The sequence below is a fragment of the Heterocephalus glaber genome, unplaced genomic scaffold (assembly GCF_053883595.1).
Source record: "Heterocephalus glaber isolate CG9 unplaced genomic scaffold, H.glaber_assembly_v1.0 deba00000942, whole genome shotgun sequence".
In the NCBI taxonomy this organism is placed as follows: Eukaryota; Metazoa; Chordata; class Mammalia; order Rodentia; family Bathyergidae; genus Heterocephalus; species Heterocephalus glaber.
The window spans coordinates 21,878-36,154 of NW_028258174.1; the positions used below are offsets into that span (position 1 = coordinate 21,878).

Consider the following 14,277-nt stretch of genomic DNA (forward strand, 5'->3'; position numbering starts at 1 on the left):
GCCACATCTTGCTTTATATCTTGGCTTCTCTGGTACAATGGCCTGATCAAAGGCCATCAGAGCATTAGGCCAATACAGGCAGACCTTGCATGCTTTAGGGCGCTGACATAGGGCCATACATGGGAGCCTGTGGGTTCTTACAGAAAGGCTCAGAAGCCAAGGTGGGATTTTTATATATATTATAAAGAGTTTCATAGAGGTTGAGAGAGGGCTCAGGTCATGTTCCAATTTTATGACAAGGCTATAAAAATCCTTTTATATTTATATATATATATTATATATATAATATATATATATTATATATATAATATATATATATATAATATATATATATTATATATATAATATATATATATTTTGTAGTACCAGGGATCAAACTTGGGACCTTGCGTTTGTGAGGCAGGCAACAGCACCACTGAGCTAAATCCCGGGCCCAAAAATCATTATACATTTTAAATGTTTATTGTTAATAAATTAATACTGTTAATTAAAAAGCAATGCAATGTAATTTATATTTCATAAAATAATAGCATGATTTTAAAAATAAGTGCACTACAAGCAGTATGGTGTAGTGGGAAAGAAGGTTATATTTGAATGATGAACAGCTTCTGTCTATTATGTCTGTGTCTTTTTGTGAGACTTTCTTTGGGGAAAATCACCACAAGTCCACATTTGAAATCAGGGGTAAATGGGAAGTAAACTGCCATGGTTGCACCAGTTCTTCCAAGGTAGGTGCTGCCTGTGTATATTTTAAGCAACTCACAAAACTTGTCACTTGTCTGCTCTCTGAAGCCTATGTCAGTACTATAATCCACTGGGTCCTCGGTATCTGTCAGTATATTTGGTTCTCTTTCATAGCGTTCTAATGCTAGGAGGAGATAAACAAAAAAACATTTATTTATTCTCTTGTTTCTCAGAAAGCTTAATTCAAAAATCACTCTAGATGCATTGTGTAGTTCTTGCCTCCTCTAATGATTCATTTTGAAGTTTATAAATTTGAATTTTTGAAGAAAATTAATGGGACTGGGAATGATTTGGAAAAAGGGAATGTGACAGGTTTTCCACATACCACATATGGATGGGGTTCTCTGGTAATTCTGTTTCTGAAAGAACACACACTCATGTGCACTCACACATCACTCATGTGCACTCACACACACGATTTATGAGTCCAGATTAGACACCATTGGGCATTACTATTAACACAAAGCTTGTCAACATACAAACCATATTCTCCAGAGTTAGATCTGGCAAACTTAGCAAAGATGAACAGTGATCAAGGTCTTTATATATCTAAACATCCTCTGAAAAAGTTTAAAACCAGATTTTTTGATGCTTCTACTAAGAATATAAAAGATTAAGCGGACAAACTAAGTTAGACTAGGAATACATACATTCCAGACAGAAGAGTTGCTAAACTTCAGAATGTATCACCAAGAATATCTATGGAGTTGCATCCTCTGATGGAACGAGGATCATAAAAACCAAATGACAGTTTTCCTTGATGAGTAATTTGGTCCTTATTCTAGTACAAAAGAGGAATGAGTGAAGAAAAACCATTCAAGGTTACTCAGAACTTTAAGGTATTACAAGCTACAATTTAAAAAAACAAACATTTTCCCTAAAATATCTCTAATATATGTTTTGTTTGTTTGTTTGTTTTGTAGGAGGTGGAGAAACTACTTTCTCATGACCACAATTCAATTGGAGGGAATGAGTCGTGACTTGGATTTTAAAAGTACGTCTGAATGTATCTCTTTTCTTTCAATCAGGTCACAGTTTTAGCTCTGTTGCCCTGAGGCATTTTGGAAATGAAAAGGAGAGAAAGCCAACACAAAATGAACCTGGGATTATTATGAGCCCCGCTTGACGACAGTAAGAAGATTGCAAAAGGACATAATGGAGCTCATCAGAACTTCATACAGATCTGGGTGTGATGGTGCACACCTGCAGTTCCAGCACTGGGAAGCTGGAGCAGGAAGATTACAAATTTGAGCCCAATGTGGCCAAGGTAGCAACTTAGACTCTGTCTAAAAATTGTTTTTAGAAAATTTAAAAAGGGCCAGGGATGTCACTCAGTGTAAAGGCCCGGGGTTCAATCTTCAATATCTCAAACAAACACTTCATAGAGAGTCTCTTGGAATTCTTTGGCATGTAAGCTGGTGATAATTCTGAGCAAGAGACATCCCCAGTACATGTAATAATAATAACAAACATAAAGCTGGTGGCAGAAGATGAGCACAGTACACATCTCCTTAACTTTTTGTCTTCCTTCCTTACCTTTCCCCCAATAAGTAGGCAAAACTGCTATTACAGATAAATGCCAACATCACAGATGTATGCTGTTAGGCCTACCAATTTTTAGTAGCTACTTTTGAACAAAAGAGAGGCTTATGAATTACCTAATCAATTAATCTGTTGAACAAGTTGTTTTGTATTTTTTACTACACTTGATCTTAGCCAAAAGGCCAAGAAGCGATGTTTTGTATTTTTTGGTATCACCATCATCTCTGACGGGCAGAATGATGCCCCCCCCCCATCTCTGAACATTGTAAATATTTTACCTTATATAGCAAAAGGAAAATTAAGGTTGTGGAAGGAATTAAGGTTGATAGCCTGCTAACCTTAAACTATTTTAAGGTCATCTATATGACCTGGATTATCCATGTGCAGCCAGTATAACCACAAAGGTCCTTAAAAATAGAGGGAGACAGAGGCATGTGATATGAGAATGATTTGATTTGCTGTCACTGGCTTTGGAGACAGAAGTAGAAAACCTGGAGTTAAAGGAATGGGAGCAATCTCTGGAAGCTGGAAAAAATATGGAAATTAATTTTCCCCAGAGCCTTTAGAAAGGAATGCAGCACTGCCAACATCTGGATTTTAACCCCATAGGAACCATGTTTTACTTTTAACCTATAGGAGAGTAAAATAATAAATTTGCAGTGTTCTAATCACTACTTTTATGGTAATTTTACTGCAGCTATAGAAAACTAATACAGCTACAAGACAATTTTAAACAATATTCTTCTTACCACACTAAGTAGCCCATTGGAGGAAGAAAACCAGAACCATTATTTTTAGCAGCCTATATACATGCATAGAGTGAAGACTGTTGGTGATACTCCACTCTTGCAACTCAAAATAGAGACACCGATTGACCTCACAGCAAGATATACTTGCCTTTCCAAGTTTGCAATAGAAACCCTCCTCATAGTTCCCTAAATTGGTGACTTAGTCTACAGCACGCTGGATAAAAAGCCTTCAAATGCTTGACACATTTTTTTGGGACTACTTACTGTATCGTTAGAACCAGTCTCTGTGAGCAAGCTGATTCAGTGGTACTGCTTTATTTCTAACTCAGGTTTGGGGACACAAATGAGACACAACTTTTTATAGGAACAGCCATTCTCACTTAAACAAAATGCAAATTTTGCACAACAGATACTCAAAACCTGGATTCTAACATAGAAAATAAATGACAATTTAGGCCAATCAACAAATGAATTTATTCTCTCATTCTATTAGATTTTTGTATGTGCAACTTAGGTTCATCAAACTCACTAATATTCAACAGTGAGAGCTAAAGTTATCTCTGTGGAAAGGATAAATAGTTCACCTATCAAATCATTCTTTAGTTTCAGTTTTGATAAAATAAGAATTATTTTTTTTTAAAAAGAATTGAGATGTGTTATGTACATGTACAAATTCCCCGCAGTGACTGTATTCATTATGCACTGCAAACATGTACTAATACAAATTAAAAAATTTTTAAAAAGCAAGAAAGAAATTGGAAGAGTTCAGCTTCAGTTGAAGGAACCAAGAGGTGAGGATACACATGCTTTTGAATCATGTTATATTTATGGGAGATGAAATATGCTGAGCGATGACTGGAAACAACATTCATTCTCGGTGCTGCGTATTATTGGTCTCATTAGTATTTTTAGTAACATTGTAGCTAAAGTTTGTTGTGTGTTTACGCGAATTATTACATTTAATTGTCTCACATTACAGATTAGAAAATGAAGACTAAAAAAATAAAGGAAATTGTCCTGGACAACAGTGTGTGGTGAAACCAGGATTTAAATCTAGGCTCCTGGGACTGCACAGCTCTAGTTGTTAACATTACAGTCTGCCAAATGATGCCCTCTACCATGAAAAGAAAGAGCATGCAGTGATCTTGCACAGCATGCCTTCATGTAGGCAGTCCCATCACACCAGGGATATTGTAAACTTTCTTCTCCAATACTTAAACCTAACTTAACACTCAGAGCCCAACTCACATAATTATCTTCCAAATGGCTTTTTTCTTACCTCTGCAAGGTGGTCTGCAGGAATCACTTACTGATGCATGATTTATGTACAGGATACTGTTATATTCTTTGCAACATCCAGCCAGGGATTTGTCCATATTAAGTACCTTTGTAGTAGTAGAAATTCCCCCAGTCCTTGTCTCAAGAGAACAGGACTTGAACCTCAGCTTTTCCACTTACTGGCAGAACGGCCCAAGATTCAGTGACCTCATCTGAAACGCAAAAGAGAAAAGAAAACAAAAATAATAAAAGTCTCTTCTCGTAGATTTGTTATCACAATAAAATGAGCTGTTATTTATAAAACTTCTTTGTAAATTGGAGTACCATTGAAATACAAGGGATAATAGAATTAAGTTAAAATCAATTTTGTGTTGCATTTCTTTATATTGTTATACTGTATTCAATTTTGTACATGAACATATTTTCAGAAATACATTAGCATGCCACTGAGGAAGGATACGGAAGGTCAGGATTGTTTGCCCTCATAAACAGAAGGCTGAAGTTTTCGAAACAAACTCCAAGTTTTTGTCTATTCAATAGACAATCATGAGCAGTTCTATAGGGTTGCTGGCTTGAAGCTAGAGCAAAAAGGGATTTGGTCCAGACATAAGGAAATGCTTCGTGAATATAAAGACTATAAAACCTACTATTAAGGGAAATTGTGGAGACAAATAACAGCCACAAATAAGTTACTTTATGCTTCCAAATTGACCAAGGAGAAAAAAATGTTTATTTTTTAAAATGTGGATGCTCGGAAGCAATTAAGTATCTTCCTTCACTAAAGCCACATAGTTCTGGTCTTGATGGCACAATAAAATTAAAATTAAAAAATTTAAAAAATAAGAGATGACATCTCTGGTCAAAAGAGAAAAAAACAAAATGAAGCTATTGAAAATAGAACTATTCAGTAACACACTTGTGTAAACTGCTATAAAAACTTATGTAAAGATAATAATATCTCTAAGAAATTATCCTAAGGAAATAAAATCTGCCCCATACAATCCCTCTTCTATCCTCCTTGTAATGCTTCTCCCTCTATCAATCAAATAGCTATATATTTGGCATCTACTACGATTTTGCTAAGATTGGGGACCACATCACCTTTCTTGGCAGAGCAAGTCATAGGTGTCCAGAAGGCTGAGTTGTCTTAAATGCCTTCTGAATGTTGCATAGGACAGGTGAAAATCCTAGTGCTCTTACAACCACAGTTTTGGTTGTGCTATACTCTGCATGTGTCTTTCAAAAGGATGGGACCATCTCTGTGATGACTGAATAGTGACAGCAAATGTAACCTGAGTCCAGTTAAAGGTCACTGACCAAGCTCCACACTCTACAATAAGCTTATCATGACCATCTCTTGGAATAATAGCCACTTCCACATCTCCTTCATCTTCTTCACTCTGTGCCTTCCTCCCTCCTCCCCCATGGAGGCCCACACTCCTCTCTCTGGGATGCATCCTTCAGCAAGGTTCTCTCTTTTCTTGGGCTTTTCCTGTTGCCAACACAAAGCACTCAATGTCCTTTTTAAGGTATCTTAATCTAACCTTCACTCAAAAGGCCATTCTTGCCTCAGGAAAAAAAGAAAACTCTAATTTGAATGACTCCCTTTTAAAAAATGAGAGGGTACAGTTTTAACATAAGCAATAAATTAGTATGTATTGAGGAAAATTTCTAGACTAAGCAATGCCATTTCACAATTTTCCTTAGAGAATCTGGGTGTGAAAAATGTTTCCACAAATACATGGGATCTTTTCTGCAGGTAGTGTTCCTTTGATTTCCTGGGTAATTGACTCACAACACGATTTCCCTAATTTATAGAATTAGTTTGTCCAAGAATGTTTCGATTGAACATGCCAAAATTTTATTACCCAAAGAGACTTGTGTCACTGCTCCTTCAAGTCTGAGGACATTTCAGCGCAGTTATTTTGAGCAGTTATGATCAATGCTCCAAAATTAGCAGTTATAGGAAAATAAAAATGATTTGTCTTTTACTGTAGCAAACATAAGTATTGGCAGAGAACTGCCCAAATCTCTAAGTAACATTACCTAGGTATTTTTTATGGCTGGTTATAGTCCATGTGCCCATTTATAATTTGTTCCAGAATTTTCCTGAAGCTTATTCTGGTTTCTCTACAGAGTGACTATAGTATTAAAAGTACTATGGAGACTTGGATGAGTGACACTCAACCCCTGTGCTCAGGGGTCAGAAGGGTCTGAGAACACTGAAGCTACGAGACTCGTGTCATGGCAGCTCAGACACCCCTCCAACTACATCCCTCGTTACTTTCCTCTTTTCTTTCCATGGTCCAGCTACACTGGCCTCCTGTTTCTCACATTTGCCAGGTAAGAGCCTAGAGTTTTTGTCCTTGTTCTCCCTCTGCCTTCCACTCCCAAATATATATTTTCCTTACTTCATTTGAGTCTCCAGATTTCTTTTCCTCTAGCCATTCTATCTAAGAATGCATCCCTTTCACCTTTTCTTAGCCTTGCTTTAATTTTCTTGATATGTAGATACACACATATATATGTAATGTATATATGTAATTTTGTATTGTCTTTATATATAATTTTCATTAAAATACACATATATATTATTTAGAGCTGTGTTCTTAATGACTTGCACAGTGTCTAGTACATGGTTGATGTTCAATAAATATCACCAAACTAATGAGTGAAGGACGGGTGAATGTTCAGTCTAATGGCAGGTTGCACAGAGTCACAGATACTATAGAATAGTTACTAACAGAAGGCTCACCTTTCATTTATGGTGGTTTCTTTTATTCCCACTCTCCTTACCCTCCAACCTCCTCTTTCTCCATTCATTTTGTGTCATATGCTCCACACAAAGCTGTGAAATCTCTTTCTGCCACTTGCCTTATCCAAGGTGGTTTTCTCCCACCCATACCCAAGCTCCACTGGTGGAAAGCCTAGCAGTTTTCTTAGCACCCATTTAGTGTTTGACATGTGGAAAGCCAGTTTTTCTAGCATCATTTATTAAACAGGTTATCATTTTTCTAGTGAAAGTGTTTGGTCTGTTTGTTGAAGGAAGATAGGTGACTGTGTGTTTGAAGTTTTTTTCTGCATCTTCCAATCTGTGCCATTGATCCTTGGATCTGTTTTTTTATGGGTTTTTTTTTTTTTTTGCCAGTCCCATGCTGTTTTTATCACAGTAGCCTTGTAGTATAATTTCACATCAGGGAGTGTGATGCCCCCTGCCTTACCTTTATTGCCCAGAGTTGTTTTTGCTATTCTAGATCTCCTCTGGTTCCAAATGAGTTCTAGGATTGTTTTCTCTAATTCTATGAGATGTGCTATTTCACTCTAAAATCAGGAACAAGACAAAGATGTCCACTATCACCACTCCTGTTCAATATAGTTTTAGAAACATTAGCCAGACCAATTAGATAAGAGAAAGAAAGAAAAAAGGAATAAAGATAGGAAATGAAGACGTCAAATTGTCATTATTTGCAGATGATATGATACTCTATATAGAAGACCCCAAAAACTCTATCAAAAGATTCTTAAACTTAACCAAATTCAGTAGAATGGCTGGACACAAAGTCAACACTCAAAAATCAATAGCATTTCTTGGGCCGGGGATTTAGCTCAGTGGTTCTGGTGCCTCCCTCGCAAGCGCAAGTTTCCGAGTTCGATCCCCAGTACAAAAAAAAAACAAACACACACACACAAAAATCAATAGCATTTCTTTACACAAATAATAAACTCACTGAGAAAGAAATTAGGGAAAAAACACCTTTCACAATAGCATCGAAAAAATGAAATACTTAGGAATCAATCTAACAACAAAGGAAGTAAAAGATCTTTACCTTGAAAACTATAGTACTCTGAAAAAGAAGATCAAAGTGGATATCAGAAAATGAAAAGATATCCCTTGTTGTGGGTAAGAAGAACCAACATAATGAAAATGGCCATACTTCCAAAATTGTTATACAGATTTTAAACACCCACTTAAATATTGTAGAAAAGTTTCTTTCTTAAAAGATATCAAATATAATCCCATCCCTATAAACATTCTACCTCAACAAGCTATGTATTTTGGGGATATATAGGATTAAACTCAAATGAGGTTATTATTTGGTTGGATTCTAGGCCTGAGGAATAAGCCCTCTGGATGACATAATATTTTCATGTTCTTGGCAGACTAGAATATTTTAAACAACTTTCCTGAATTAGGAAATTTTCCTGCTTTATGACTCCCAGTTCTTCCAAGGTAAAAGGATTAGTATGTTTTCCTGGCATTTTTCAGAATTCAGTTCTGGGTGGGGTTAGCAGCAGAGGCACTTGATGGGGGACCCCAGTGGCACTGGTTCTGGTGTCAGTTATAAAAGCCTGAGCATGTATCCAGTCCAGAGTCCCAGTGTGGATCCAGCAGTTATACTGGCTGTGCTATTTATAAGTTTTCTTGCCCTACCAAAGATCTCATGTATTGTTTAATAATTTGTGTTATTATTCTTGCTTGAATTAGTTGTTTCGGTGTTGTTGTTTTTGGCAACTAAGGATCTAGATCTACTAATAAAGTTGAAAATTTGTGTTACTTCTGTCCTTAGCAAGTTTCACACAATGGTGAGGTGAAGAGGTGTTATATACCTCCAGTCATGAGTTGTTTATTGCTGTTGCTGATGTGTAGAATGCATGCATCTTGGATCCAAAGTCAGGAGAGAAGGGAGTAGAAGTTGTCCCACTCCCAAGGATGTGTTTCCCATCCCTGCAACTTCTGCCAGTTCCCATGGCAGAAGTGCTTTACACAAGGCACGTATTCTCAGTGCACCTGTAACTGCCTGGTATTTTAGGATCTTTTGGTAAGCAGATTGTCAGGCAAAGAAAGAAGCTACTACACTGGTAGAGGCAATTAACCTCAATTTTTATCAGGAGATACAGTTGCTGCTACCAAATGAGGGAAGGGAAGAGACTATCTGAAGTTCAGGAATTCCCTGGGATACTTTTCCTTGCTGCTTTTCCCAACTGCTGTTATCATGAATGAGCTATTTCAGCAAGATTGGTGACCAGAGACTTGGCTTCCTCAATGTTGGAGGTCTGGTTAACTCTACTAGTGAGCAACATAGAAGAAAGCAATATGACTGGACAAGACTATGAATCTGGGTGATGGAAGAAGGAACAGAAAATGTCAGTAATGGCCTTGGGACCAGTGGAAGTATTGGGGACTGTAGCTGTAGTAATATAGGGGATGCTAGCAGTCCTTGTTTCTTTTTTGTTTGTTTTATGCCACCACGAACAATCTATGATGGAATCAGACAAACTTAATGCCCAGTACAGGAGGGGCTGAGCAATATAAGGGATGGACTGTAGCAGATGATGCCAGTGTCAGTTCACATTCCCTCAGTACTACTCCTGTTTTCTTGTGAGGCAGCCAGACTTCCAACAGACTCTGCTCAAAGGCTTTCTGTGGCCATCACAGGCCACTCTGTCCAGGCACAGAGCAGGCCAGAAGTGTCAAGGAATTAAGACTTTTAGGAAAGAGCCCTTAACTATTGAGCAGAGAGTAGTTGTATAGATACTGCAGCTTCCTTATCCCTTGGTTGGGATAACTCTGGGGTTAGGTCTATATAGTCTTTCAGAGCCCCTCCATGGGATTAAGTTTTCCAGGTGTCCAGGTAATAACTTGCTTGATTACACAAATTTGCTATCCTCTTTCCTGCAGAGTTTATTCCAGGTCCTCAGAAACCCAGAATTCTATGCCTGAGAGGCCCCAGCCTGCTTTCAGGGCCTGCACAAGTGTCTTCCTCAGGAGGTTCCTCCAAGGCTCAGCAGTAACACAAGCATGCTGGTCTTCCAGCCTGAAGGTGGCTGTCTGCAGGAGTTATGGATAGAGTGTGCTCATGTGTGAATGTAGGTTCCCTCTCGGAATGGCAGTATCTATTGAAAGTAGAATAGAAGGCATAGTGGGGTACAGGTAGAATGTTCTGGTACAAGGTTCCAAGGAATCCAAAAATTCTAGAACACTTTGAGGTAAATCTGTCAAGGTAGAATGACAGAATGTTTTATTTAGCAGATTGTTAACTTGATTTATAACTTAACTATTTAGACACTGGGACATGACCTTTTATTTGTACTTTTGCCCCGAGGCCATGAAATGTTATGGACAGGCCTGGCGGTGAGTATGCATTCAATGACCGTGAAGAGCAAAAAGAGAGCTGTGCACAGGAGGCCACGCTTCCAAGGAACGGAGAAGAGTTATCCTTAAAGATCATTCACTTCTACTTTTAGTCACCCTCCATTCCAACACTGCAAGAAAAATAACCAGAGATTTTAGTACATTACTGTTCTGATGAAAAGATAGAAGTCATGGCTGAGGATAAATCACAGCATTGCCTTTTATTTATTATTACTGTTTTTCACTAAAGTAGCTGGTAATTGGCTCTACCACTGCACTCTGTTCCGAAAGAGAGCAGCAGTTGCCATTAGCACATTCTTTCATCTATAAAAGGCCAAAGCCAACTCCCAAAGTAAGAGCCATCCATTATTTTGCCACCTCCACGTTAGAATCTTGTGAGTCATTCCATGTATGGAAAAGTGTGAGGATGTGCCAGCAGCATCAGCTCATGTGGCACTTATGCTTGGCTGTCCTTGCTATGCAGAGGCATTTTGATATTGTTCACAATGTAAAATGGTTAGTCTGAGCAGCACTGTGTCTACAGGAGCTCCTTACTGTGGACATGCATCTATCTATCTATCTACCTACCTACCTATCTATCTCTACCCTTAAGTATGATGGTGAATGGTGGAAAGCTAATATTCTTCCCTTTCTTCAGCCATCTGTAGTCTCTGCCTTTGTCATTGCTATGGAGAGGCCCCAATTTATGATGGGCAATACTTTTTTTAACTGTACAGTACAATGCTGTGAAAGTGTCGCTGAGACAAAATACCTGAGAAAATCAACTTAATAAAGGAAAATATTTGTTTTGACTCAAAGTTTCAGAAGCTTCACTTCCTGATTGGTTGGCTCTGTTGTTTTTGGATCTGTGTTAAGGCAGAACATATGGGTGGGCAGTGTGCAGTAGAGCACAGCTGCTCATCTATGGCAGCTGGGAAACAGAGACACAGGAAGGAGATGGGGTCCCAATATCTCCTTCACTGTCACACTTCAATGACAACTTCCTTCCACTGGGCTCCACCTCTTAAATGTCCTATCACTTCACAATAATGACACAGGCTGGCTACCAAGCCTTCAACACATGTGCCTTTGGGGCCATTTCCAAATCATAGCAGAAAGAATACACAGCCAGGAGTGGTGGTGTGTGCCTGTACTCTCAGAACTCTGTGATGCTGAGGCAAGAAGACTGCAAATTTGAGCCCAACCAGGGCAACTTAGCAACTTAGCGAGACCAGGTCTCAAAATAATAATAATCATAATAAAGGGCTGGGAATGTAGCTCACTGTGAAGCCCCTGGGTTCAATCCCCAGTACTACCTGGCCTCTTCTTGCAAAAACAAAACAAAAATACACACAAAACCAAAACCAAAACCATAATAATACACATTCAGCAGAAACTATACTTGGAGTGTGACTCTTTTCATAGGCAAGTGACACTGTAACATGGTGGGCTGGGCATCGCACTGTAGCTCCTGATTACACAATCACAAGGATAGACAATGGATAGTCTATGGTGCACTATGCTGCTAAAACTATTGTGTTCAGTAGGTTAATGTATTAAATACATTTTCAACTTTTGATGTTTTCAGTTTACAGTTGGTTTATTGGTACAGAATTCATTGTCAGTTGATGAGCATCTGCATTTCTACTGTACTGCTGGTAGAAAGGCAGAAGAAAATACCACCGAGATGTCCTTGATTAAATTGATACGGTGATTTTTCAAGATTTCTAAAAATAACTACTTCAAAAAATATGTACTTGGGTTCTCCTGCTCATAAGAAATCAAATAAAGTAGATTATTTAAGCACAGAGAACCTAGAAAAGGGAGTTGTTCTGCTCATGGACAATTAAAAGAATTTTCTTTCCAAATTTTTACTTGGTTTGGATTTTCTTCACTTTAGAACTTGCATTTAGAACACAGATAGAAACTATTTGTGTCTTTATTATTCTTTTTAACCCCCTCATACTGTAAGCATTCTAACTCAGGATGGGGATGTTGGTTAATTTTAAAATAAGCTGTGTCTTGGTAATGGCTTTTGTGGGCTAAAAGCTCTACTTGTATCTCAGTCATTCCAGACAGTGAGTTAATCGAGAACTTTAAAAGGAGTTTCTTTTCTTCAGAGATTAAGGCAGTAGTTTCTGAAAAAAAACTTAAGAAAAAAAGGTCTTGCTTAATGAAGGGGCTTCACTAGATAGTGTTCTTCATTGTCACACAGCCTGGCTGCTGGCTGTCATTGCCTGTGTCAAACTCCCTCCCACCCCTCAGGATTGCATGTGGCAGTGACAGGGGCTGCATCTTGGCACTGCCACTCACAGAGCTCTGAAGTAAAGTCAGAACAGATAACCAGGGTGAGAAGACCTACGGACTCTACACTATGTCCTTTCATGTTTCATTTATTCATGTCTTTATAATCAATGCCTGCTAGTCCCTTTAAATATTCCACAGCTCCCAGTCTTAGGCATGTTCAAAACTGCATCCAAATTATTAGTGACAAGAGGCACAGCAGGCATTCAATAAACATTAACAGAACTAAATGGGTTTGAAATATGCTTCCATTAGACATAGATCTTCTTAGAGATTGGTTGCAAAATCCAGAAATGTAGATTACTAGTTAAGGCCAAAAGGAAACCTATTGGAAGGATACATGGGTTTCATTATGATGGAATGCAGAAGCAAGTGGAAAATGATCAGGAATGCAGGAAAATGCTCTTAGGTATTTAAGTTTGCTCTTTTTAAAATATTTGCTTTATTCTTCTTGTCCTGTCTCTCTACTTTTTCTGACTTCTCAGTGAACATGAAAGAAAATGGCATTCCTGGCTCACACAGACTCCTCTTTACATTGCTCAGTAGATGTTAACTATAGCAATTGTGTTCATAATATTTAAGCAATGGATTTTTTTCAGTCATTTGACAGAAATCATTGTCAAGCAGAATCCTTCCTACTGAGCTTGGATGCTGCTCACATTTTTCTTAACACAGAGCTTGGGATAGCTAGTAACAGAAATAAACTGATAGATGTTGTTAATAAAAAATTGCCAATTGTAAATTGCCTTCTCAAATTAAATCAAGGATACATGTGTTACTGTGTGGTAGATTCAGCAGATAGATTTCAGCCTCTTATGTATGGCGAGGAAAGAATTGTAAGTGCACAGTCAAATGCCAAGCAAAAAGCAGCTACATTTATTGATGATCACTGGAAATGTGCTCAGGGCAAGTCCATACAGACAAAAAGCATGGCATGAATAGAAAGGTGGTGCCAGAATGACAGGGAAGTAAAAAGCATTGCACTGCACAGATAAATCAGACTTTTGGACTTTAAAGGATGTATATCCCAGCCTGGGTGCCTCCCAGTGAGTCTAGGTAAGCCTGACAGGCATGACTGACAGGGTTCTTAGTCATCTTTAGGGGCTTTCATTGTGTATGCCTTTCCTAGAATTTACTCTGATCTTAATTATGTGTATGAGATGCAGCGCATATTTATGAACCCTTACTAAGGTTTGAGTAGGGTAAAAGTGACTGAAAGTCAAGCCAGTAGATCTAATGTGCATTTGCTCTTGCTTAGTGCTTCAAAGATTCCCTGGGTTTTTGCTATATTATTTTCTACCTCTCTTAGGACACTGGAAGGAGGAATGGCCCTAGGGTGCTGTCCAAACTCAAATGGGTGGAGGGGAATGATTTCCTCATCCCCATTATTCTAACTGCACTATATGAATACATGATGTATCTAAGTTATATCAGAATAAACCAGACCTATGAGCATATCAGACATGCTAGACCAACAAATGATGTGACTTCCTTACCTGCATCATATAAAAGGAGGAGCAAATGACA

General features: G+C 38.2%; 1 long non-coding RNA gene and 1 pseudogene across 2 annotated transcripts; one reads left to right on the top strand and one right to left on the bottom strand.

Moving 5' to 3' along the window:
• The first annotated feature begins 349 nt into the window (after nt 1-349).
• Nucleotides 350-11,258, top strand: LOC147828684 (uncharacterized). Of its 2 annotated transcripts, none has more exons than XR_015450321.1 (2): nt 350-2,011; nt 6,450-11,258. It is a non-coding gene; the product is annotated as an uncharacterized LOC147828684 (long non-coding RNA). The 2 variants fall into 2 exon arrangements; XR_015450322.1 differs by having other exon boundaries at nt 350-1,738.
• Nucleotides 2,347-2,480, bottom strand: LOC147828685 (U2 spliceosomal RNA; annotated as a pseudogene).
• Nucleotides 11,259-14,277: the final 3,019 nt, after the last annotated feature.